At 41.9% G+C, this 26,880-nt stretch overlaps 1 long non-coding RNA gene across 2 annotated transcripts in view; it reads left to right on the top strand.

The window, feature by feature from the left end:
• The window catches only part of LOC130600560 (uncharacterized), a 168,451-nt gene that overhangs the window by 103,509 nt on the left and 38,062 nt on the right, over positions 1 to 26,880 (top strand). Inside the window, exons 2-3 of one of the 2 annotated variants that reach the window (XR_008972481.1) lie at positions 10,175 to 10,323; positions 13,443 to 13,813. This is a non-coding gene — a long non-coding RNA (uncharacterized LOC130600560). Of the gene's footprint in view, positions 1 to 10,174; positions 10,324 to 13,442; positions 13,814 to 26,880 lie in introns of those variants that run through there. The other variant, XR_008972482.1, reaches the window with a different exon arrangement.

Here is a 26,880-nt window from a genome sequence, read left to right as displayed (position 1 = left end):
AGATCCTGAACTATATATTAACTATTTTATAGACAAAATTTCAATCAGCCTGTCTGTGTAAATCCACAGTTTTCTCCCCAGTTTTTCTAGGGCTTGTGATGAAATCTGTCTTTCATTGAAAGAACTTTCACTCCTGAGTGTTCTCCGATATGCTTGCATGTATGAGGTAGGAGCTTGACACCCAAGATTTACACGCTCCCACACAGAATGAATGGTGTGAACTACAAACCACACTATTGTGTGCAGAATTGTCCCAGTTTTTACTGTGAAACACAGGAGTTCAGGTCTGAACCTGCAATATGTAGTGTAGTATTTTCTGTTATCTTCATCCAGGCAATAAATATGAAGAACAGAGGCAGGGGTGTATGTTTTTTGGGGAGGGAAGGAGTGGGGAAAGGAAGTGATCTGAGAGGTGTCTTTCCCATCTCAAAAAAGCCTATTTACAAAACATTTGACTTCCCCCCTCAAAATGCCCCTTCCCATGTGACCTATATAATAAGCAGAGGAGTAGCACAATGGATGCTCATCTCCAGAGACATGTGTTCAAACCTTAGCTTCAAATCACAAATTAGAAAAATCTTGTTCATGTTATTCTAGTACCCATGTGTGCTTCACGAAACAGCAGATGACTCACAGTCTGTTCAGGCAGGCCTTCCGCCTGCAATGAGGTAGGGCAGAGTTAGGGCAGGCATGATAAGGTTTGATATCCACTGGCAGAGCTAGTGCTATTTACTTGCTGATAGACCCTTGTCATGGATAAACAGTTTTCTAACACTGCAGTTTTTCCTTCAGCCATTTTTTCATGTAACCTGAAAGACCTTAATGTCTTTAAGCCCTCCTTCCTTTTTAAGAAAAAAAGGAAATATCAAGTCCAAAAATATGGAGCTTCAGCAAGATAGAAATACCTTTCCCTCCCATTCTAAGGGTTATACTGGGTACATTAAAGAAAATGCAAACTACTACTAAATATTACTTTTCCACTTGACATCAAAATTTCAGTATTAGAACTGAGCTAACTTTAACAACAGTACTCATATTAAGCATGATTGCTGTGACTGAGGCTTTTTATTGTACTTCAAGCTTTAGAGTTTACAAGTGGCTTTTGTATAGAAGAATCACATTCATTTTCTCTGTACTGTCATTTAACCTCCAAAACATATGTGGTGAGTGTGTAGCAGAGATTTGCGTGAAGATCTATATTTTGGGCTTAAGCCAGCTTTGACCTGGAGGGGAAGGCTCATCTCATGAGAAAGTAAGTACCATGGAGTGGCAAAGTTGACAAAAGCAAACTGCTGCTTTCCTTATTCATCCTGCTCTGTTCAAATGTTCCTCCTATAGCAGTGACCTTTGCCATTTTGAGTGGCATCGACACTGAACTTGGTCTTGCAACCTTTAAATATTTGTGACTTAAGGATGAAGACAGATGTAATTCTGTGGCACTGTTCTAGCAAAGTAAATGCAAGCACAAACAAGTTTATCCCTATTAGATAAACCACTTGCATTCATTCTTAAGTGCTTTGTTTAATGAGCCCTAATCACTTTGCAAAAGTTTCCTGTGTATATTTGGGTAAGCCAAAAATAAATCCAATGTGTCTGGATTCTTAACTGTATCTCCCAGCAGATGCTGCCTTTTTGTTTGTTTGCCCTAAAGCTGGTGTTTTGAGAGCACTGTATTACTTGCTACTGACTCTCTGCTAGTTTTACAGTGTTTGTGTTTAATAACTGACCATAGAATTACATATTACATCAGTTCAACACAGTCAGTTCTACACCTCATAAAATATCAGAATCCTGTTTACAGTATGGAAGTAGTAATCTCATAACCCTGAATGCTGAATAAAACAAAGGAAGCAGAAAGGCAGTAAAACATCTAAAATAACCCTGAAACTGTATGCCCTTGTTGCTGAGATGCACATGAGCTGTTTGGGAGAACCAGGGGTCACTCGGGTGTCCGGATTTGATCTCGGCTCCAATATCTGTCCAGAGAGACTCCATATGCATAATATAAAGATTTAAAAGGATTTGTTTATATTGAATTTTAAATACTTACTGTGGAAAGGTCATAACCATGACAGAGCTTACAAACTTGATAAAAATGTCTTGTACAGACCAGCTGAGTGATTAACACATGCTGAGCCTTGTAAAGAAGATACTGTACCCAAGCTCTGAAACTTGAGGAACATCTTGGCTCCTCTGCAAAAGGGAACAAGTCTGTTAACTTCTGCACTGAACTTGTCTGCTATCCCAGGGAAGCCTCTTTTTATCTTGTCAGTTCAAAGTTACTTTATGTGAAAGGCAGGCAGATCCAGGAGGAGGAGGAAGCAAATGAAGTGATATAAAGAGCATGGGTGATATAATTCAAAGGGCAGGCTAAGAGCTCTAGCAATAAGATTTGTGATGACATGAACTGGGCAGAACTGTCTGTGCTTGTATTAGTTCAATCTGCTCTTTGATCCTGATCTGACGTGAGAAGACTTTCACCAGTAAGCATGGATAAGAATGGGAGTATCTTAGTGCATAGATTTAAATTAAATCTGGTGGCAAAGGTCAAGTGAGAGCCCTTCTGAAAAGGTGACCACAATGGGACCTGAATGATGGGCAGAATGGGGGTTTCTCAGCAGGAACTAAGGAAAACAGGTTTTTGGTCAATCTCTGCTAGTGATGCATTGTTGGCAACAGCTCCCATGCCCTGATGGCAGCCCGGAAAAGCTATGCCAATTGAAATTTTAGTGAGGAAGTCTCCTACTGACTTCACTGGTGCTTCTGAAACCTGTTTGGAAGCTAGTTGGTGCCATGGAAACATTTGTGGACTTGAAGCTACTGCAAATGGATGAAGGTCTTCCAATTTTTCTTTCATTACTGCAGTGCTGATTCAATCTGCAGACTGTGCTGTAAGAGACTCAGTCCAGTCAACAGCCTCTGAATCTCAAGGTGGCTGAGCGGGCTCAGAGTTGGCTAAAGCGCGCTTGGCACCTGGGCCCATGTAGACACGTCTGGCCCATATAACTTCTTTAGAAAGCAATTTTATTTGCATATATATAAAAAATATTGTGGTTAGTTGGAATGACAGATACTTATTACTTCTCATTTCAAGCACAGGACTAATTGTCTGCTGTCCCTAGCAAGCAATTTAAAGAAATGCTGGTGTAGGAAGAATTAGATAATGAAGCTCTTTTCATCTGACATTCACATGCAATTTACTTTTAAATCAACTCCCCTGGGAGGTGGCACAAGCTGTGACAGTGCAGAAAATATTTTAATGGTTTTGGCAAGAAGTCAAAGCAGGAAACTTTCTGTTTTAGTCCCCGGACCCCAGTGGCCAATATTTCAAAACAACAGGGGGCTAAGGGGATGGGATGTTAAATGTGGTGTAGTGAAGTGAGGTCACTGTGATCAAAAGCAGCTGGTTGGGACAGATTTGCACATCTTAAATACCTGCTTATTATGTTCTTTTACTGTTATTAATAAAAAAAAACAAACCATGGAGAAGGTACAGGAAGAGCTGGCTATTGGTTGGCTCCAATCCCAGCTCTAGGAGAAAAAAACAATTCTGTTCATACCAATACCTGAATTTTTGCTTTAACTTTTTTTATATTGACATACACTCTTACAGAATCCCACTATAGAAGTCAGTGGTCCTTTGTATAGCTGCTGAGGCCAAGATGGGATTTAAGGAGAGTATCTGTTGATATTGAAGAGTACCATACAAAAATAGTCACTTTAGCTGTCTCTATGAGTAGATTACTTTTCTCATGTTAAGACACTTTAGTGCTGTTCAGATGAGCTGGAATAAAATTGCTACTTCCCAATCTGAAGGAACAGTAATGCTTAGTAGAATAATCTTATTTGTCTTTAGACCTTTAAGCATGCCTCGTAGGAGTATGGAAAAGATGAACCTAGTCCTTAGTGAAGACTTTGAAAAGCAAATGCATTTTCTGCAGCAGCGCTTGTGTTGGATATTTTCAATGTCCAAAGATGTTTCACTAAGAAATGGCTGGTCAGTTCTAGCTTCTTAACAATTCCTGGCAGTAAAGCACAAACAATGGGAATTAATCTCTAAAATTGTACAATGCCATCTCTCTTTGTTACAGTGCTCCATGCAGGCTCTTAAATCAGCCTAATTTCATTCAAGTCTTCCTCTGCAGCTGCTGTTAAATTGAGTCCCTGAAGAGAATATAAGTTTGGAGGCATAAAGGGCAGAACAGAGAATGTTTCTTTAATTGTTATTATCCACCACTCGGGGTCACTAGGGTAGAGGAATAATTAGGGAATTGTGGTATATTTCAGTAAAAGCACTGCTTCCCTTCCTTCCCTTTCCTTTTTTGTGGAAGCCTTATTTCAGAGTTTGTCACATCTATAAGCCCTAGCAAGAAACTCATATGCAATAATCCCAACTTAATCATATTTTAACTAAGCCCTTTCTGCTGAGATTTATGGGGACTGAAAGAGGCAATAGTAAATAACTGTAATAGCACAGTGAGAGATTGGGTCTGTACTTTCTGACATTTTTAGCGAGCACCCCTTTTGCAGCTGGCCTGGGAATAATTGGTTCTTTCTTTCCTGCTAGCCAGGTAGTGAAGTTCCCAGTGCATTGCAATAAACAGAACTGCTTTGGGATGCCCAGAACACATACACTGTTTTTAGCACAGTAGGGAAGAGCGCCAGCATCACCCTGAAAGAACAGACTGTACAGAAAGGCTGAAGGGTACAGCTTAACCGGCTGTTCCCCATAGGCAGAAACTGCACAGGGAACTGGAGGGAGTATGAGGCAGGCAGCATGATAGACACAGTGTGCAATCATTTAGGCTCAAAGTACAGAGCTGAGATGACCGCTCTTCAAAGCGTGGAGGAAAAATGCCTCCATGAGTCTGTATTCTCCAGCCTGATTGACTTGAGTGTTAGGTGAGAAATTTATACTGCATTGGCCTCAGAACAAATTATTTTAATTTGGCAATTACAGCTTTGGACCCCCTTTTTTCTGTCCAATAATCTCTCCTGGAAGCGCACACTACAGAATACAGAGACTGGGAGGGGTGCAGAAAACCAAGGGGTAATGCAGCACATGAAGGGACTGCTGTTGACCCTTAATCTCCCAGGATGAGAAGGAAGGTAGCCATAAATAAACAGATTTTAATACAAATTTTGGCATCATTTAGTTCTACTTGCAGAACATATGTTCTGTGTGCATCGCTCTAGGCAACTTACCCACTTGGATGTTATTTTATCTTTCTATAGTGTGCATTAGAAAGGAAGATATTTTGGCATCTGAGAACAACATATAAGGTGCCGTTTCACATGGCATGATGGCTGATGCTCACCTGCCAGCGTGTGGGTCAAATCATTTAAAGGGAATGGCCCAGAGGACTCGGCTGTGTCCACGTACAGGGATTGCTTACCCATATTCCTGAATCTAGCTATTTTCTTCCATTTCAGTGGGTGTAACGAAAGGAAAATAAAGTACTTGTTTCATTTTCTTTTTCCTCCATCAAATCTGAAAAATATCAGTTCTGTTCCCAGAGAGAGTCCTTTCATAACCACTTAATTTGGGGAAAATAGCACATTACAGAACCAAACTAAAAAGTTGCTTGGTTTTTTTTTTTTTGCAAGAATTGATTGGCCTCGGTTTCTCTCACTATTGCCTCCAGCAACAAGCAGATTAGGCAGAACTGCCATACAAATAGCTCTTATCTTGCTATGCATTGCTCTTTGCAGCTGCCTGTTGGACTCATGCTGTCAAAAGCTGAACTTTTTATCTTTCACTTGGTAAGAATTAGTGGTTTTCTGCTCTCAGGCTGCACAAGAACTATTCAAAAAGACTGAACTTCCATAGGATCAGTGTGTAGCACTGATAATCCACTATCTCTGGTCTCCCATCTGTTAACTGCTTCTCAGTCTGTGTATCCTGCTCAGTGTTTGAAATTCATTGGATAGAGTTTTGTAGTGAGCAGACTTCAAATCGCTGTGGCTTCACTTCTTGAATTTGATTCAAGAAAGAAAGGACAGGTCAAGAAATAAAGACAGCCTCTTATGCTTAAGCATTTGATGGAATAGAAGTCCACTAAACATGTCCAGTGGCATAAAGCCAGATTCTTCTTTGCTTGTTATCAGTCCCGTGTTAATGTAAAGCACTGGCAGAACCCAAGTGTCTCTTGACTCCTTGGGGTAAGATCTTAAAGCAGCTTGGACTCACCAGGGCCTTAGTGGGAATATGACCTGTAAGCACTGTTGCACCCTGGCATCTTTGAAGGGACATTTCTTTGGGAGGTCATTTTCTTGTGTTGGCATAATAGTGAAGAGTATTGTCTGGAATAGGAGAATCTCAGATAAGTATTATCTCATTTTTGCCCAGCAGAGCCAAAGAGCTGGGTGAAGCAATGCCATATGAGAAAATTGTCTGAATGGAAAAAAATAACTCTTTTCAAAACCTGCAGGTTTTATTCTGGAACCCTGCTGCTTGTTTCAGGGATGGCTCTGTTGCTGCTCATCCTTCCTCTGTGGCTTTTCAGCTTTTCTTCTAAGATCTGGTGCAAAGTCAATGGCAATTTTCCTGTTGGCTCTGAGGGGGCTTTATATCAGCACTTAATTGATTTACTAGCTCTCTTCCTAAAGCAGCTACACATATACATTATTAGATACACATGATACGTTAATCATGCCCTCAGATTGCCACATCTAGGTTCCTCAAAATTGGAGGAATTTCATTCAGTCTCCTCTGGCCTGGGAGAGGCTATTTCCTCTCCTAGAGCAATTGAACATTGACTGTGTGGTTTTACTAGTTTTGTTCTGCTTTATCTGCTGCATGTAGCAACCTTACCTGGTAATATTAATCATGGGAAATGTAGATTATCATAAAGATGAAACATGTACTGGCCTTAATATTTGTCTGGCCAGTAAAGATGGCTGCAAGCAGACTTCTTTCTTGTAATTTCTCCTTCATGTTATATACTTAAAGATCACAAACTTTTCTTGTGTATCAGCATACCCTTTCACTTCTGCTTCTAAAAGCATTAAATTGGTACTGTAGTTTTCTGGAGGTATATTCTACATTTTTACTGTCTTTCCTCCCACAATCAATAAGCCTTTGCAGCAAAGTCTTATTTTCAGGTGATATGTAGATAGTGGCTGCAAAGCTGTTGTATGCAATGATACTTAGGAGTTTTGATAAGGTGGTACATTTTTTTTTTTTTGAGGGAGAAGCAATGAAATCCTGAAAACCCCAAGGTGATTTTTCTGTCAAGCAACATTTGAGACTCAAAATCTTATATCAGAACCAAGAGCTTTTGCTGAACATTTGAACTTAATAGGTATTTATTTTTATGCAGAAAAAGTCCTGTGCAAGTCCTCACTGAATAATAAAGTAACTTTTTTTCATAGCATTAGGTTGCACTTGTAGACAGTTGCACAATTTCACTATTTAAATCCTTTTTAACGGTGGTTAATCCTTCAGTCTTTGATTCAGTGGGTGACTGCCATTTGTAACACCCTTATGGAGAAGGAGAGGAAAAAGAGAAGGGGTGAGGGGTTAAGGAAAAATAATAAAGTGTCAGGATAGTGTGAGAAATGCCCTGTGGAGGTGGCAACATTTCTGCAATTAGCAGTGTGAAAATGGTAGATTGGTTAGCGATCTCCATGCATTATTGCATTATTTATGCTGTTTCTCCAGCAGAAGTGAGAGCTGCCCACTGTGTTCTGTCCAGACACGGGCAGCCTTCTTATTTTTTTTCTTTGTTTTGCTTCCCAGCTGGTCACTTTATCTGACACACTGGCTTCATTTCAAGCCTGGCTGGGAAAGTTGTCCTGGGCACTCACCTAGCATCAGCAATTCCTTTTGCTTCCCAGCCAGCTGCTTGATTGCCATGTCTGAGATGAGATTGCCCCAGCTAATCCCCTGTTTGCATGGCAGAGCTGGGACTTGATGGCTTTAGGTGTTGAGAGATGGTTGTCCCACACCTATTCTGTCTTTTCTGTATATTAACTTCTGTCAAGTTTGCCCTTAGCACACACACAGACAGATGTGGTTGAGCAATAATCTTCCCTCCTGTCCTTGTAGCCAGTTTGGTCTGCCCATGTTATCTCCCTGGTGCAAAGAGGGACTTACCTCCCCCTAGAAACAGGGCTGACCATATGTACCTGTCTCCATCATGACTTTCCCTGCGCCAGAGCTGAACTTACTCGGAATATATTCTCAGCTCCCCTCTTCCCCCATACCAGCTAACCATCAGCCTCTCTGCGCTCATTACAACTTCGTGATCCTCCCTGTCACAAATCACTACATTGAGTTTTTAGCCCTGAGCACAAAGGAGCCAATATTGTACCTGCTGCACTCCACTTTGCACCTTTCCCTCAATCTGGAGTGCTTTGAAGCACAGCTAATGAGAATTTAATAATGACACCATCTGGGTGCTAAACTGCATCTTCTCACACAATTTGTCCCAGTAACAGTGCTGGTTTAAGGTGATACATGCACAAATATGCCATAACACAGAATTGCTGCTATAACTTGTTATGCTGGTACAAGAACATCCTAGATTGCTGCTAACTGTTCTTGCGGCACTGGAGTATCAGCGGATAAACTGCACAAAGCACAGACATCTGAAGCTATAGCGAGTAGCTGGCTAGGAAAGGCCTTAGTGAATTTCCAGAAGGAAACAGCAAAGAGCTGCCTCTGGGCTACATTTCATTAGTGAAACATCTCTACAGTGATCACCTGTAGAGAAAACTGCTTAAGCCCAGTCCTTCCTCTGGGAATACCACCTGGTGCAATATGAGTCTGTTCTGTGCTTCCCAATTCAGTTTCCCTGTGCAGCTTTGCAGGGCGGGTCCCAAATTCTCACTGGATTAATTGGGAGAAAGATGATGTGAAATTCAAGTTTACCAAAAGATGGGGCTAGAGACCTCCTTCCCCAGGAAAGATGCTGCCCAGCTGGCACCCTGAGTACCTGCCTCTGAGCCCTAAGGCAGCTCTGGAGTCCTGTTTACCAACAGATAGTGCAAGAGTACTTCACATTTTCAAGCTGTCAGGCTTCAAGGAGCTATTATGTTAAAAGGCAAGTGTGGGCATCTGTAGAGCCATTGTATTTGTACTTCAGTAAGACAGGACAAGACATATTGGGCCTCCTGGATATATATGTTTAAATTCTGATTTATTCAAGCAGGAGGGGAAAGCATCCTTGTGCATGCTTATTCAGTAGCGGCACAAAACAAAAACTAATTAGGTCAGTTCAGCACGAAGGGGAGCTATAATTTGCTTGCAGCTCAGCCATTAAAGTAAAAACTAGTTTATTATGCTAGATAAAAGCATGCTACTATAATCACCCTGTACAATTAGCCCTATATTGCTGCCAAAACAATGTTTTCTTGATTAGTTCCACAGATGCCCAAGGGCAGGTGTCTCGAGGTCTTTTACAGCTCTTCAGTTAGATGCATTCAGAGATGTAGGTGAGAACAGGCCAATGGCTCCTTGTCATCTTGCATTCACAAGGACCCTTGCATACAGTAGATTATTCTTTTGAGAGAATAAATGTTACTTGTCAGCCCAGCTCCTCCATCTTCAAAGCACCTTAGCAATATTGAAAATCTAGCTGGATTTGTTCTGAAGTTGGTTAGAATTGCTGTCTCCCTGTGTAACATCATTTATCTGGCCAAAGTAGAGATGGATTGACAAAACTGCTGTGTGGAAGAAGGAAGCTTTCTTTATCAATGCTTTCACAATATAGATTTTACAAGTTGACAACAGCGCTTAATCTCTGAATAAGCAAAGTTCCAAACAACTGCAGTTCATCTTAGTTCACAGGCTTGTAGTGAAATGTTGCTATATTATAACAAACTGGTAAAGCTAGCAGCTTGAATTTTCAGGGCTGTCCTGCTATGATATGTGCTCTTATACATTCCTAGGTTGTTTGCTCTATATGCAGCCCTTAAAGGCAAGCACATACACAAGCCCTTGCAAGATCTGAGTTTGAGTTAGGCCTCCAGCTCCAGTTGTTCTGGGAATTGGGTACCTACGGCTTAAGCTGTTTTCAAAATCCTATCAGTTTCTGTATTCTCTATTAACCTGCTGAGACAAAACTGATAGCAAGATACATTTGCACTGAACTGTTTCTTCCGTGATGTAAGTGCTTATATTCAGAGCAGTGGAGTCATTTTTAATATGGCCACTCTGTTCTTCTACTAGGTGCAAATATCATCAATGTCTCATCACAGGAAAGATGGAAAGAGAAGTTGATGGCAACCTTAATTCTCTATTTCCTAGAGGCTTAAATTGGTTTAAGACCTTTCGCACTCCTGGGGTGATTTCTGGATTTCAGCCTTCAGGGAGGAGAGGTCAGCATGAGTTTTACAGCAAGTAATTTGTTTGAAAGAATGCTGTCAGGGTTCATAGACCCACAATTTGAAATATTCTGCTGTTTGCAAAGTTCACATAATTCTTTGTGTGCTGTTTCTAACCAAATCTATCGGAGCTTGTCTTCCTAAAAATAAATCAGCAGATGCAGCCCAATATGTCTGAGCTCCTCTAGAACATATACTCAGTGCACGGTATCTGAGACACATTACTATGAAGAACTGGGAAAACATGCCTTTAAAGTGTTTGTAAGTATCTGAGCATATAAAACCTGCCAATTTGTGAACCTCCACATTGAAGACTTGAATCAAGACAACCTGATAGTGATTAGCTTGAATCCTAAGCGTCTGCACAAGCAATAGATGTGTTTTTTACAGAAGTGTTTGCTAATTGTGATTGGCTTGGAAGGATAAGTCACAATTTCTTTTAATTTTTACCTGGTAGATTTAGTCATGTTCATTGGTGGAAAACTGAGGAAGAGAACTCTTACCTGCTGTTAAACATTGGAAGCAAAGACATTACATGTCTCATTGACTTGTTAAAGACAGTTTTGGATGAGAGCTGGTCGCTACTCAGGCAAAGAAGCTAGCAAAGCACATGGAAAATTTGGTGATTCCAACTACACCAGAAAGGATAATGGCTAAGAATCGAACTTGGAATCAGTGTGGAGAGTAAACTAAAAGCAGGGGCAATTTAGAAATGGATATGAGGTATTCTGTGAGCAGCCTGGGCAGCCTTGTTACCCCAGGCAGTCAAGGAAGCGATGGGGTCGCAGACAGCAGGATCTTCCTTCCTGGGCAAAAATATGATGTGCCACCACATTTGAGTCTGGAAACAGCTGAAGAAAACTAATCTGACCTTCTGGGTCACATAATAAAGGAAGATAATCACTTAAGGAGGAAAATACATTTTAAAAAATGCTTTAACAGCATCTGTTGATAGCAGCAGCACTATTTCTAGTGAAAATGTAATAAGCTACAAGATTAAATGTGTATCATCTTTGCACTATGAAGCAGGCTGAGGTACAGGGTACAGCAGAGATTTGCACAAATATGTGAGAAAAAGCAATGTTGTCCGGGCTTCAAGCTCAATTTCTGCTATTCAGATACAAAAAACTATCTAAATCCTATCTCACAGCAGACCAGGACAAGGTCAGTTAATCACAGTGGAGCTGTGGAGCAATGGAAGGGTTACTCTGATATATACTGCTCAGAAACGAGAGCAGACTTGCCAGAGTTTTAGGTGAAGCAACGATCAGCTATCTCACAATGCTAACAGCATCTATGTGTGGGTGACCATGCGGGAGGCAAACAGGGAGAGATGGAGCCCTTGCTTGGCTAGACTTCTAGGCAGAGGGCCATTGTGAGGTTGAGTAAGGATTTACTTTGCAGGGAGTGAAAGAATTACTAATTGTAGAGTCCTGAACTGCAATTTAGACTTGAACCATGTCGAAGAAGCCAAATTTTTCTAGGAGGATGACAGTGATCAGTTAGGGCAGAGAATTTTAAAAAGAAAGAAGGTAAGGGCTGAAAACCTGAGTTCTGTAGGATGCAAAAGCCTCAGAGGGGAGAAAATCCCAGATAGATAATAGAGGCATATTCACCTAAAATTTGCATTGTTGAATCCGATGGGGTGAAAAGACTCTGAAATTATTATGTAACTACATGTCTCAAATCAGACTCAGTTATGCCTCTGTCACTCCTGGCAGATTTCTGTTTGCCTGTTGCTAAAGGTTGTTCAGCAATGAAGCTTCACAGCCTCTGGAGGAAGTCTTCTCTGTAGCTTTACTACCAATTGAAAACCTTTCCTAATGCCTAACTTAAAACAGCCTGCAGTAATTTGAGCCAATTCTTGTCTTAGCACACATACAAATAGACTGTCCCTTTGTCCTTGCAGCTCTCTTCAGTATTTGAAGACTGGAATATTCTCTCAATTTTCTCCTTTATGTACATTAATCTTGTTAGAGATCAGATTTTTCTAGACTTCAGGCTGTGCTTGTCTGCCTGTGCACACTCTCCACTTGATCAGTTTCTTTTATCCTGAAGTCTAGCCTCCAAACTGTGTGAGCAGAGATGACTCCAGCCACAGCTTTTCCAGGAGTGAATAGAAATAGTACAAGGTTCTCAGACTCTCGATCCGTGTATCCCTGTTTGAGATTGGTCTGTCTTAGCAGGGTGCAACATTGTTTTATTGTGATTCACTATTGCTCCCCGATAGCTGCAGCTATCAGGATCTGGGGATAGGTGCAGGAGACTCCCAGTCCATCTTTAGTCAATGGAGAAAGCAATGCTTCTACAGAGGGCAATCCCATGTATTTCAGCATCATAAAATCATTTGTTGGAAAAGACCTTTAAGGTCAAGTCCAACTGTTAACCTAGCACTGCCAAGTCTATCATTAATTCAAGTGCCACATCACATCTAAATACTTTCAGGCATGGCGATTCCAGCTACCCTTCCCCAAGCCTGTAGCATTGCATGGGGTTGTTGTGACCCAAGTGCAGGACTCAGCACTGGGACTTGTTGAACCTCATACTCTGTAGAGCTTTTTTCACCCTCTAGCAGAGCAACACCCCTGCCCAACCTGGAGTCATATACAAACTTACTGAGGGTGCACTCAATCCCCTTGTCCAGACCATTTGATAAAGATGTTAAACAGAACTGTCCCTGATATGGAGCCCTGGGGAACAGGGCTTGTGACCAGCCACTAATGGGATTAATTCTGTTCACCAGAGTTGAAGGGTAGAGGCAATCAGATCAAATAGTTTAGTCATGCTGAGCTGGCTATGGAAGGCACCATTCCCCCTTGCTGCTGGAGACTCCCTAATGATTAATTTCTATATTGAATCACTTTCAAATTACCCAAGTTACTCAAATGCCTGAAGTGTCTGGGGCAATTAACCAGGAACATGTGGCCATATATGCTACTTGCTAAGGTAAAATGGATCTGAGGTATGTTCAGCCTCCCCTCATGTCACTGCCTAGTTCACAGCATTAGCTTCTGGAAAGGGCAGTCCCACACAGTGCATTATTTGGTCACTGCTGCACTAAAGGAATAGTTTTGTTCTTGCCTATCCCTATTCCTTTCCCTTCTCCACTGCAGGTGCTCACCTGTTTCTGGCCTGAAGCATGAAGGTCAAGAGCTGCTTCTCTATCCTTGCCATTGGCTTGGTGCAGGTGCTAACCCAAGAAACGTAAATGCCCAATCCTATTTCGAGGCTGACTTGTTAGCTCTGTAAAATGTAACAGTTCGCAGGTGTTCGGAGGAATAGTTTAACACATTAGCACACTTTTTTGGTGATTATTTTCATGGAACTCTTTAAATAACCATTAAGCTTTGACAGCACCAAGCAGAGGCAGCAGCTATTTAAAAATGAGGAGAGGGGTAAAAGCAGTGTGGTTGTAAAAAAAGGAAGCAGTAGGCTGCAGATAGCCAGCCTCTCCTTTGGGATCAGGCTGCCTTTGCAGAGCCCACTGCTTGCTTTGCCGGCACAGACCAATGATAGATTTTACTGTTGATTTCCATGGTGTTTTTCTGCCCTCAGTTACATCGCTGCTCTCATTTCTGCGCAAACAACAGTTCCTGCCTCAAAAGTGTGAGTGCAATTAAGGATAGATCTAACCTCACTCTTAAATTTAGCTTTTCTCCACAGTTTTCTCATCCAAGCATACATCTGGGTGGGATTTTGGCTCAACTCCAGAGCTCCCTGGAGGCTTCATGTCCAGCTGTGGCTGCTTCTCCATCATCCACTGGGCTACTGTACCTGTGATTTTGATGGATCAGGTGTAGGTATCATCCTATGTCACTACCTCATTAGGTAGCTAAGATTTAGCCTTGCCAGGCACAGCATCATCCTGTTTCCCCCTCAGATGTTTTTTGTTCACAGTAAAGCTGATCAAGGGATTTCCATCATGGCAAAGAATTATCTTTAAGGCTTCTATAGGGACATGCTTGCCTAATTCTGAAACTGTGACACAAAAAAAATCCCCAGCTCTGTATTTCTAAGGACTTTATCTACCTTAAACCCACAGAGATCCACAAAATAGGTATGTTTGTCTCTTCCTGGTGCACTGCCCTGCATGGCGAGCTCTGCCAGCCAGAAGCTGCTTTGGAAAGACCTTGTGCTTGAGCAGCTGGATTACCAACTCTCTGTGCATAGAGTGCTTTTTTTTCCAGCCCTCTCTTCCTCTCTGCAACATGCAGGCACACAACATATATAGCCTTGAGGCTGATTTGGTTAAAAAGATTGTTTTCAAGAAGCAGTGGGCGAAGTGTTATTAGGAATAACTGTCTGAGTGCAAACAGAGGCGCAACACAGAAGTAGTGAATGTGTAAATGTGGACTTGGACCTATTAGCTGCCTCAAACACATTTCTCACTTCAGTGTTGGCAATTTATTCTGTGCTTTCTCCTGTCTGCCCTGAAATAGGGGGAAGTGATGGCAGTTCCACTGAATCACAGTGCTGAAGGATGCTTTGTGTGTACACATGCATGTAGGTAGTGCTGAAAAGCTTCCTGCAGTTGCAGGGTATTTCTCTCAGTAGCACTAGGTGGATGATGGACCAGAACTTTCACAGCCTTAAGTGTAAGGGAGAGTAATTGGACAGGACAGAATTCACACTGCTTTTGATGGCCTTGGAAAACTATGTTTACCATAACTTCTGGAAAACAAAGATGTTCACATGTAGAAGGCCAAAAGCAGCTCATCCCACAAAGCAGAGTCAGGGTTAAAAGAGAATAATGGGAAGGAAAGTACTAAGGGTTAAGAAAGAAAGGGGAAAGGAGTCCTTTATCTAGGTATTAAAAGTTTAACCTAGTAAATCTCCCTCCTTCTCTTATTTCTGGGATAAAAATAAGAGCACTTGGAAAGCTTAAAGGCTAGATTTGAGAAGACAGCCGTGAGTGTAAGGATGCTCAGGCACAATTGGGGACTGTAGAAATCCCTAAGCTGCTTTTTCTTAGGAGGGGAAAAGAAAACAAACCACAGTTACCGCTTAAGCCAAGTCTGATGTGTCTGTATTTTCAGATGACCACAGCTTTTAAAAAGGCCCTTATAATGAGGCTTTAACTTCAGTCAAATCTTTCAGTGGCAGGAGCAAAACTTGAGGCATTGAGTCTGCATTTGCCATGCAGTTGCTTTCTGTGGTCACCAGAAGCACCTGGGGAAAGTGGCATATTCCAGGCTAAAATCCATGTTCGAGGATGATCAAGCCTCTGGAAGTGCTTGCCTCTTCTTGTAACCACTACAGGGAATCTGGCTCACTAGCTCAGATGAATGACATACATTTCCTATAGGTAAAAATCAGTGCCATCCTATGTAAGCACCCAAAGCTTATCTGTGTGCCAGCTCAAAGCTTTGTTCATTTTCACCACAAAAGATCCAGGAATCAGACCCTGTCTGGGAGGGCTCAATCTCATTTACATGAGACAGATATAGCTTTGCAGTATTAGATGGCTTTAAGAATTAACTTTCCCATTAAAGTGAGAAAATGGAGCTGCTCAGGAAACATGCACAGAGTGTATACTGAGGAGCTCTTCTTAGATTCAGTTTTATGGCCAGAATCACATTTGAAGCAGGTTCCTGTTAACACAGGAAATACTGTGCTTACTGAAAACTGAAAAAACAAAAGCCTGTTCCATAACGTCCTTGGTATCATTTGCATTTTATGCCAGCAATAAAACAGATTTACAGGCAAACTGCCAACCTGTTTATTGGGCTTAAAATCTGACTTCCCCCCCCCCCCCGCTTTGTAATAAGCAATAAATGAACAAACATTGCTCCCCAGGCTGCACCTATGCCAGCCAATACAACCCAGGATGCCTCTCTGTAGGGAGAGGCTGAATAAGAGAGAGATCTCTGTCTAGATCAGATGTGCTGGTTAAAGTAACGTTGGGCATAACATTAGCTGGCACTAATGACAGCTTCAGTGTCCTCATCTGGATGAATCTTGCTCTCAGGACAGCTGAGTTGATACTGGGGAAGACATGGGTCAGTCACCTCATCTGATTAGTTGGTTTGTTGCATAGGCTGATATAATGCTTGTGAGATGCAAAATGCTCTGAATCTTCCTACTAAAGAAAGAGGAATCATTCTTTTTTGGAGCACAGAAAAGCCTAGATTTTCTTTTAAGAACAGTTTTTGTGTTTTGTTTTTTTTTTCTTTCAGGTACAATGCATATCAACAGCAGCCCAAATCTAGATGGTTTTGGATTGTTTTTGTTGTTGCAATTAAGCTGCTATTGGTCATTAGCATTAACAATTTTGTTAAGCAAAGAACATGTAGTGATTTAGAGATAAAAGAGAGTCCTCTTTTCAGCAGAGGACTGGTCTTTTTCAATTCCTCCTCAAAAGGAATTTTGAAAAGAATGGGGGAAGTCTAAGGAGGAGTACCCAAGGCAATAGGATTTACTATCAAAAATCTATGCGCTACCATTTCCATATGCAATGCTTATGTAACAGATTAATAAAAGAATATAAGTAGTCATAAAATCAGAGCTTGCACTGCAAAAGCATGACCCCTAGCAAAGAAAAACTCCTGGCACCAATGTTTCTGTAAACAGCATCTACTTAAAAATTAAATCTTGGTATACTGTATGCATATAAAAACATGCAGCTGTGAGTAAATCCAGACAAAATGACTGCATTTAACAGCATCCTCACAGACGTGCATCCGGAACAGCTTTGGCTCTGCATCACTCTTCCTCCACTGTTCTTTCTTCCACTGACTGTAACCATTGCACTAACTGAGATGTCTCTAATCTGATTTTAGCCATCTAAAAATTTGTCACCCACTGTAATAGTGCTGTAGCTTCCCATTGTCAGGATCCACCTATAGTACATACTTTCAGGTTTCTAGACATTGATTGGGTATAACCATTATTGCTTGAGGCGGTCACTTGAGGGAGACTCTCGCCTGAAGGAGAGCTGAGCAGTCTTGGGGTGTTCTGAGAGCAGGTGGGCACTTCAATATAGGAAATGGTCTTTAGTGGGAGCCATTCACGTGACCTGAGAATTAATACTGCCACTTTAGTGTTTTCAAATCAGTTTTGGGTTTCCTTCATGTCTTTGTATTCTGGAATATTCTTGCAGATTCTCCACAAATCAAAATTACATGCAATTGTTTTCCAGCCTCTCTTTTATCACTGATCTATGCTCTCACCTCATCACATTGAAGTTTGACATTAACCATGAGGACAGTTACTGAGGTTAGAGAGAAAACACTTATTCCACAAATAAACCTGTAGAGATCTCTAGTTCTGTGATCTCAAGTCTGGTTGCTAGCTATTCTGAGGTATCAGTTAAAATGCCCTTATATTCAGTGAAATGAGAACATGGTAAATAACTTAAAAGCAATGCAGGTGCACAGATACATGTTATCTTTTGAGTACAGCTATCCAGTGAAAAGGAGCAGATCCTGCTCTTGATGGTGCTCAGAAGCTGCTGCAGTTTTGCTTCTAGGCCTCCTCTTAATCACATTTGGAGTTCCTACTGCAGGGTTTGAGAAAAGGTTTATCTTCAGCCCCAAAAGATGATAAACAAGCCTCCTGCTGTCCTTCCCTCTCACTTTCAAAAGATTTACTTTACTAGCATATTGGGAAATCATCATTAGAGGCTTGTGCTTTCCCTGCTAGAAGCCATTCTTCAAGATAGTAAATCAACCTGCAGGTATTTTCTGTCACTGAAGTTAGGTGACAAGGATGTGTATGATAAAAGTTTCAGATATGAAAGCAAGATGGGAACTAAATTAGTCTGACAATCTGTCAGAATGAAGGTGCAAATATACAAGTTTATATCTCAGTAACTAAAATAATTTCCTGGTAAAAAGCTGCATGCTGTTTGGGTCAGGGTGAGTGCAAGCAATGAGGTTCATTTGCACATACTGCATGAAAGGTGGCTCAGACTTACTCTGCAGTCTGAGTCAGGGGAACAAGTAATTGAACTAAAAATAGTTCAATAAGTCTGCAAAAGGTAGTCTGTGGTTGCTATGCAGCTGAATGGCAAGTGTAACTGAATGGGACGCTTTAACACCAGCAACTCTCATATCCTGCAAGGACTACTGAAAATGAATGCAATGGTAGTGCAAGTATCACAGCTTGATGTCCCATCTTCCTACATTCTAGTTCTGAGCATCACATAAAGGCACAGATAAATCAGTGTAAATACCAACAAAGTGATTGCTTTCATGAAATTCCTCATGTTGTTAGAACAGGCTGTTCTGTGCTTATTCTAGCAAAACGGACATCAGTGTGGTGTGCCCTTAGAAACATGAAACAGTACAGAAACTGGGAGAAAATGAGGTGGGGGAGGAATAAGTTAGAATGTGGAGATAAACAAGCCTTTGACAGATAGCCTAAGATACCAAAGAGATAGGAGTTACATGCTAAATGAGCAACAAAATTAAGTCTTCAGCAATAAAGAGGATAAATGAAAAGGGGCTGAAGAAGGGCAAGAGACAAATGAAAGCGCAAAATGAACCTAGAAAATAAAACAAAGCTTGAGCCAGTGTGGGTGTGCACACAGGTATCTGTGTTTGCAAGCACAAATATAGAAAAGGAAGAAGCAAATCAAACAAAGATGATTTAAAATCTGCAGAGCCTTCTGAAGCTGGAAGGATAAAAAGTGATTGAAATAAGAATGTAAGTGGGGAAAGCTGTGAATTAAAGGATAAATGGTTAGGAAGAGCAATTGAAGGATTACAACAGTTTCAGCATTTTTGTGAACTCTAGTGATGGGAGAGAAGAGAAACTAAAATCTGAAAAACCTAAAGGTTTAAGACAATACTTGGAAGGTCTTTGCCTCAAAGGGTTATGGAGTGACTGTAGACCTCCCTGAGAGGGTGCCTTTGGGGGCACTCTGGTGCTCACAGCTCACATGACTTGGCCTGTTTCATTCAGTATTACTCTGCCAGCTAAAGGTTACTGGCAAAATGAACAGGCCAAGTGTCACCAATCTGTCTTCAAAGCTCTTTGCTGGTCAGCTTGACTCCTCAGGCTATTATACTGGCATCTGTGGATGTGCTGTAGGTATTGCGCTGTACTGGTGGTATTGGACACAGAAGACTTTGAGCCTCTTGTTTCTTGGATTTGCAGTTAACTGCTTGCACTTGCACTTCACAAGCACAAGGGAAATAATTAACGGCATTTCACAGGCACAAAGGGATGGAATTGAGAGCATATCCAAAGCTCAGCTTTCTCCTTTGCAGTACATTGCAGCAAGCTTCTGGGGTGAAACAGAAGTGTGTGTTACAGAAAGGGAGAGAGCCTTCTGGCTCACTTGCAAAGCTATAGTGAGCCATAAATCTCATATCTATGTCCTGGTGAGTGGTTGGGGTAAATTGAGGAAGACAGCACAGCCCTTCAGGGACGGTCTTCTGCCCGACTGCTGTCTCTGTGATCAGATGACACTGCACTTAACTGGAAGCTGCTCTGTCTCTCTGGTCCCTTTCTAGGCTAGCTAAGTGTAATGCAGCCTGAAAAGGAGTCTGTGTTGCACTGGGATCTGTGCAAGAAATACAGGAGTAAGCAACTGCATGAAGGTCTCTGCTTTTGTGGACATGTTATCTTCAGGTTGGATGCTCTGTCAGGAACTGCTCAGTATCAGCTTGGCCCAATTCATTTGTTTAGGCTGTTGATAGGAGTTAGAGATTGGATCTGTACTTGACTCTACTCTTTGGGAACTGACAGGCACAGCAGTTTCCCAACTCCCTGAATTATTTTGACATGCTGTAGCAGTGTTCAAGCACAATACAAATTGTGACACAGGAGGTGTCTTTACAAAGCACTGAACTCAACCTCCTCCTAGTCTATTATATATCCTGTCTTCACAGAATACCCTTTGAGACAGCATAAATCATCCCAGGAAGCTTAGTCATGTGCCCATCTGTGATTCAGGGGAGCAGCCTGAACACCTGAATTAACGTAACCTGGTTGTCATCTTCCCAATGCTTTTCACTGTGCCAAGTCTCTCTAAGGAGCACTGGAAGTGACCTGTGTTTAAGGGAAGGACACATACCTATGGGCAGAAAATGAGGATGCAGCTCAGCAAAACACTTGGCTGTTGCCACTTCTGTGCGGTGGCTCACTGTCACCTTGCTTTTGGCAGCATAACCTTACATAGGGCTGTGCTGTGAAGCAGGTCACTAAAATGATCCAGGCTAAAAATAACTTGCCAAGAAGAACTTGCTCTTTCTCTGATCGTTTTCAGTAATGTGGTCTCCTAAGAAGCAAATTCTTGATGGGGTCAGGCACACAGGAGAGGAGCTTTTGGCCTGCTTGTTACCAAAGTGAACCTTCCATGCGACTACACTCTGAGCAGCCGCCACTTAGTGCGCAGTAATCCCATCTGCAAGACTTTCCTGTCACTGTGTGGTTAATTAAGTGACCTTCTGAAGCTCAACAGGATGCGAGAGCATGACTCATCCCTGGTCTCACTAACTTCAGTTCTGAGACTGAGCTGGATAAAAACTGCCCTGGTTCCTACAGTACCAGAAAATCAGCATCTCCTTACCTCCTTCCACCTTTCTCCCTGGGTTTGCCCAAGAAGCTAAGACCCTGTCAAAGCAAAGCCATTAAGTCTCCCAATAGCATGGATCTCAGCAATGAAGTTGTCCTAGTCAGCCTGCATTCTGCATTGTTACATTCCTTCTGTAATTGCAGGGGTTTATGGAGTTGTTCTTTATTTCTTTTCATTAAATGCCTGAAAGAAAATCTGTATCCTGTCTTCCATCCAGCAGATACTGTATTTCAGTGGAGAATTAAGTGATTTATGTCATCTCTACTGAGGACCATCCATAAGATATCCAGAGGGAGCTTGTAAGATTTATAAATCCATTGGTGCCTCCATTGCTCAGGTAACTTTGATCATTCTATCAAGCAGTCCTGCAGCATTAGGCATATAAACAACTTAGAAGTCAGGTCTCTGTTTCTCTGTGGGTACTAATCACTAGTTTTCTTCATTTCTACTGCAGAAGTTCCCAGCATTTTCTGGTATGTTTATTGCTGTTTGTGGGGTTTGCTGAAAGAACTTCTGGGGGGGGGAAACGAGAGACCATCCCTTTGCCCTAAGCAGTGCTTTGCTTTAAATACATGCCTACCTAAGAGTGAAAATGTAAAATAGGTAGGTAATGAAGTCCTTGCAGCAGCTGAATAATTGTACTTGTCTTAAAGAGAAATAAGCATACATGATGAATGGCTCAGTGCAATGAATATAAATACCAAGCTATTATTTATTGAAGTTAATAGCAACCAAATATTAGCAAGATGGCTCGAAAGAAACAAGAGTAGGAATGTCTGATAGAGTTTAGATATTCATCAAACAAATGTGAGTCGTTAGTGGGAAGTGTCACAAAAGAAGAATGGGTGGTATCATGCAAGGTGTAAGGTAAAAGTCATCATGAGCCTCTGATTTAATACTCATGCAAAGCACCAACCCCCACCCCCCCACACTTAGGAAACAATATATTTTGTCATCTTTCAATGCTACATCCTGCAGCCTGTTTTGGTGCAACTTGCTCATTTAACAGGCAGGGCTGGATACCGTCCACATGCAAATGGAGGATGAAGTGCCAAAAGTTTAAGGCTCCTGGCTTTGGTTGCATAATGGCAGAAACCTTGAGAAAACAGTATTTACATGGTCACCTTCACTTTGTCCCTCTGTGTTCTGACTCAGTGGTGCCGCATATACCCATCTTCCTGTTATCTGCTGTGAACAGCCCTTGAAATGTCTTGTCCCACTCTATGACCCATATTCATGTGGCCTTCCCTAGGGCTGTCTGTCTTGGCAGATCATGTTTTAATGACCTGTTGAGTTTTCTGTAGAAGTGGGGTGGGGGGGAAGAGGGCAGAGGAAGGGAGTTGAAGAAGCTAATAAACATCAGCACGCAGTGAAGTAGAGGTTTTAGGGTTAGGGTGGGTTTTCTTAGGGTACGTTTTTCCTGCATTCTGCTGAGCACAGCCAAACTTCCCCCTTTGTAGGCTAGCTCTGAAATCTGGAAAATACATGGGTCTGGCTGGGGTCATGAGTCCAGATGAGGTGCACATAATGTGTGCATTTAAGGTCTGGCACTGCGTGGTCTCTCACTCCTGATCAAGCTGCTTCAGTTGTCCTACCAGCATACCTTGTCCTGTTTGCCATTTCACCACCAGACCGAGGTTCTGGTGATTCTGTTTCAATTCTGACACTGTTCGTGGCAGCAAAGATGTTTGCTGGGGACTTTCTGGTGATTTACAAAGCTTTGCTTTTTTCATTGCGTATTGATGAGCACAGGTTTGAAATACTCCTAAGGTCTAGAGTTCCAGATCCAGATGTTCAGATACTTATCTGAACTGACTTTAAATTAGCTGTATAATTCACTTTTCTTCCTGCAAGCAATGAAGAGATAGATATACACAGTGCGGGGTGCGGAGGGGGAGACCTCTGACCCAGCAAAAGTTTTCCTGAGGTCAAAAATTATTAGATTTGACTAGTTCTCACTTTTCACCTCCCACTTTAAACTTGTTGAGGGAGGGCAGCTGGTGTCAGCCAGATCCTTTCAGACTTCACATCGTGCTGTAACTAAGCAGCCATCCACTTCAATGGTAAGGGATGATAATTGCAGGTCCTAGGCTGCAGACTGACGTCAGCTCTTCAGAGGAGGATGCTGACTGCTTAATGAATATCAGTAGACACTGTTTAGCTTCTGCTCAGAAAAGAAAACTCAAAAATGGCTCTTAGGGAACAGTCAGCATCCATTATCTTCTTTCTGATGATAATTTATAGATGTTTCCCCTTTCATTTTAGAAAAAGAGGCCCTGAGAAGAGTTCACTTCCAGACCAGCAACTTCAAGTGTGATTATGTGGCAAAGAGAACAAGGTTGACATATAGGTCTAATTACAGGGTCTTTTTTCTAGGAGGAAATTAATTTGTTACATGCTCGGCATGGTACAGATAGTCCCATACTGAGTCTTTGCAGAGCCTCTTTATTCCATTTGAGCCATTCTGTTTATAATTCTCTCTGTAAAGCTTACAAAGGTGTATTCCCCCCAGCTCCTCAAGCAGCTCCTTTCCCCTCATTAAAGGTTTTTGAAGGGTTGGGCTGCTCAGGCAGGGTGGGGAGGAAGGTTGTTTCATTTCCCTTACTAAAATGGATGTGGAATTGATGTGGGTCCCATCTCCATGTGTGTTTCTAAGGTTCTACCGTTAAAACCTTATTACCTGGGACATTTGCATGCAAATTCAGAGTTAAGTTTATCTAGATCTCTCAAGCAGAGGAAACACATTCAGGTCATTGTTTGTTCTGGCATTGCACCATGCCTGTATTCTTGCCTTCTCTACACCAAATTCCCTCACAGAGAGGTCATGAAGAAGCCAGCTGAAACAAATCTGACAGTGGGGGGTTGTCTTCATCTCAGTGTACTGTCTCCTGGCTCTTTGTAGTCTACTTGTGATGCCAGTGAAGTACAGGGGACAGAAAATTAAGGAGCATATGTTTCTCAAACCTGGGCTGTATTCATCATGATGTAGCTTTGCAGAGCTCAGGAGTTATACCTGGTGATCAATTTGATCTGCTAACTTCTGAATGGCCAGCTTCTAGCAAAGAATGTATTTGGTTTGAGGTTTTGCTGAGGGATTTAAATTGCGTCCTTGAGAAGTGAGAAGAGGTTTTAGGAAATGAAGGGCTGGAATGAGAAAGCTAATAAATGTTGTGGAATTGAGCTTTGTTTTCATTATTGTGGTATGCAGCAAAATGCATTTCCCAATGTTCCTCGAAACATTCCAGTAATTCGTCTCAATTAGCATGATTTAGGTGGTTGTTTCTAGCCTTTGGAATTTAGCACAAGGTTAATGTACATAAATGTGTGATGACATATAGAGAAACTATAATTGTCTTTAAGATGAAGTGTTCTAGCAGCATGAAATAAGTAAGAAATTGGCTGAGTAGGTGGACTTGTTTCTGTTGCCAAGACAAAAAATCTGTTGAACTTCAGGACTGCTGATAGTTTTTCACAGGACATTCAGTATCAGGAAGCTAAGGGTCAGAAGTCACTCTGAAATGCTTTTTTTTGACTTATTTCAATGAAGGCAATTTATTTTTAAGATTGTGACTCTTTAAAACCGAGTGTTTGATATCCAGCAGGCTTTCCCATGTCATAGTCCATTTAATACTTACGAAGCTGGGCAAGCTCAACCTTTACTTTGGAAGCCAAACTTGTCTGTATGGGAAAGGTGGTAGTGAGGTATAAGAATGTGTGAACTTACCTGCCAGGGACTTTCAAGGTCTTTTGCTCTTTGAGGCAGACTTGTCGCTCTCTTCCTGCTTTGTCGTCTACATGTGTGTGCAAATGGCCTTCCCCAAACAGCTGTGGTAGTTTTTTGCACTGAAACCTGTCCTTTCTCCTTGAAGTTTTCTAAACTCTGTCCATAGGAGGCTCACACTCTTCTGCTTTAGCCTGGCAGACCTCTCCTTGCTCTCTTGAGCAAGCATCTGGAGGCTCCTGGAGATTGATGAGCTTCTGCATGTTATTTTCTATTGTAATGCACTGGGGTGGGACTGACTCCAGCCTTTCAAAAAGAGGTCTTAGTGTAAACATCCCTGTTCTCTGAATGGTTTTGTCCTTCTCTTGGATCCTGCCCTTCCATTTCTAATGCTGGTTCATATGCCCCCACCCATGCACTCAGCTGTAGAGTTTTGTTCCTAGTAAAGGAAAGATCATGGAATGTGCAAAAGGAGTTGAGATCCCAGAGACTCAGCTTGGCCTGTATTAGTGTGTGATGCAAGTGAATTATGAGCAGGAGTCTTCTCCCTGCCAGGTCTTCAAACTTCTCAGACTTGTGTCATTTACATCAGTGTTTTTCCTGTTTCCCTCTGAGCGGTGATGCATGGTGTTGCATGTCATTGTTTCCCTCAGAAACACCAACTGTGTTACCATGGCTGCTCCATCTCCGAGATAATGTGAGAGGTGCTAGCCCCCATAAAGTCCATACAGTTTGCTTAGTACCAGGAAAGGAACAGCATTTCTCCCTTCCTTTATCAGTGGCTGGAAAGTCTCCATGGAAACATTTGTTGTTCCACAACATCAATCCTTTAGACTGTCTTCTTCCTTCATTCTAATCCTTTGCAAGGGAGCCTGTGTGATTTCCTGGTGCTTTGAGAGCTGAATGGATGGCTTACACAGCAAGGCTGTCCCAGGGAATGTATTTAATTTCTCCATCCCCTCTGATGAGCTGAGCATTAGTGGACATTTTTGCTCCTTGAACTCTGCTGCAACTAGCTAAGCTGTGGGCAAGTTGTGTTGCAGTGTCTCATTTGTATGGATAGAACTCTGTTACACAGATAAAGTGATAATTCTAATTACTAGAAGCTAATTCATTTCATTCTTGAGTTTTCTTTGAGGTACTAACTGGAAATAAAAGGACTGAGACTCATAGAAGAAAAAAAAAAAAAGGGTGTTAGGTTCTATCAGATCTTCCTCTGGCAGTTTGCTCTGAAGAACAGACTCTTTGCAGAATCTATTAGAGCCACATCATGCTTAAACTCCTGAGCTGACACCTGAAGAACAGTTGATGCTACTGGGAAAGAGAATAATGCAATAAAGGAGGAGGCAAGAAGTCAGGGTGTGCCAGGGCTGGATATTTGTCACTATTACTTTCTCCAGTAATTTTTGCACAAATGCACATGTATTTGAGTATGACCATGCATGTGTGTCCATGTTTGCATGTGTTGTATGCTTAAGCACTCTGTACTTCAAATAGTATAGTTGGTAGAGGTGCAGACTGATAGCCAAGGGCAAGCATATGTTTGTTTAGCTTGCAGATGTGATATGTGTCTCACAGGCCACCAGAAACAATCCCACTGTTCAGAGCATCTTCCCAACATGAGTAATGGCAGCATTTATATTTTGCAGATAACTGGTGGTTCCGTAGGAGCAGTATGCAGAACAATTCCCTGCAATCTGGGGGGGGAACCCACAATTACTACTTACTAGGGTAAGCTTTTTTCTGGAGGTCTTATAATTTCTTCATTGCCTCCAAAGTATATTCTGTAAGGGTGAAATAAGAAAACTTGCTTCCTCCCAACCCCCTGGACCTCCTCCCATAAAAAGATCTGCAGTGCTAAGCACATGCAGATCTAGAATATGAATACAGTGGGCTTGATTCATGCAAATCACTCCCATCCCTCTTATGAAGCAAATAAGGAGTGGGGGTGCACAGCAGTACTGGGGGGTTATCCTCGCAGTGTGGGTCTCGGTGCAGGCTGTACAGCCACTACAGCAAGTGGTTTATGAAGCATTCTGCATGGGCTGTTTGTAAGGGGAGGCAGGGCTGCAATGTGGAAATGCCAGCCTGCAAGTGTGTGCTCACCTACTTCCACAAGAGAGGCTGAGAATCACCTGGGTGTGCACTCCCTGAGCTCTTCTTGAATTTGTAAGCCGTGGCTGAAGAGGAGATTTATTTCCTGTGGGCCTGAAAGTGTGACTGAATACTTGCAGGGAGGGCTGCTGTATGTTTTCAGGCTGCAGCTCCCCTGCTGTATTTCATGTTTACAGTTTATGATACACTGAAT

This window comes from Pezoporus wallicus, unplaced genomic scaffold (genome assembly GCF_028554395.1).
Source record: "Pezoporus wallicus isolate ANWC-B61680 ecotype Strahan unplaced genomic scaffold, APGP_CSIRO_Pwel_v1 contig_6354, whole genome shotgun sequence".
Lineage (NCBI taxonomy): Eukaryota > Metazoa > Chordata > Aves > Psittaciformes > Psittacidae > Pezoporus > Pezoporus wallicus.
This window is presented reverse-complemented; position numbering and strand designations above follow the sequence as displayed.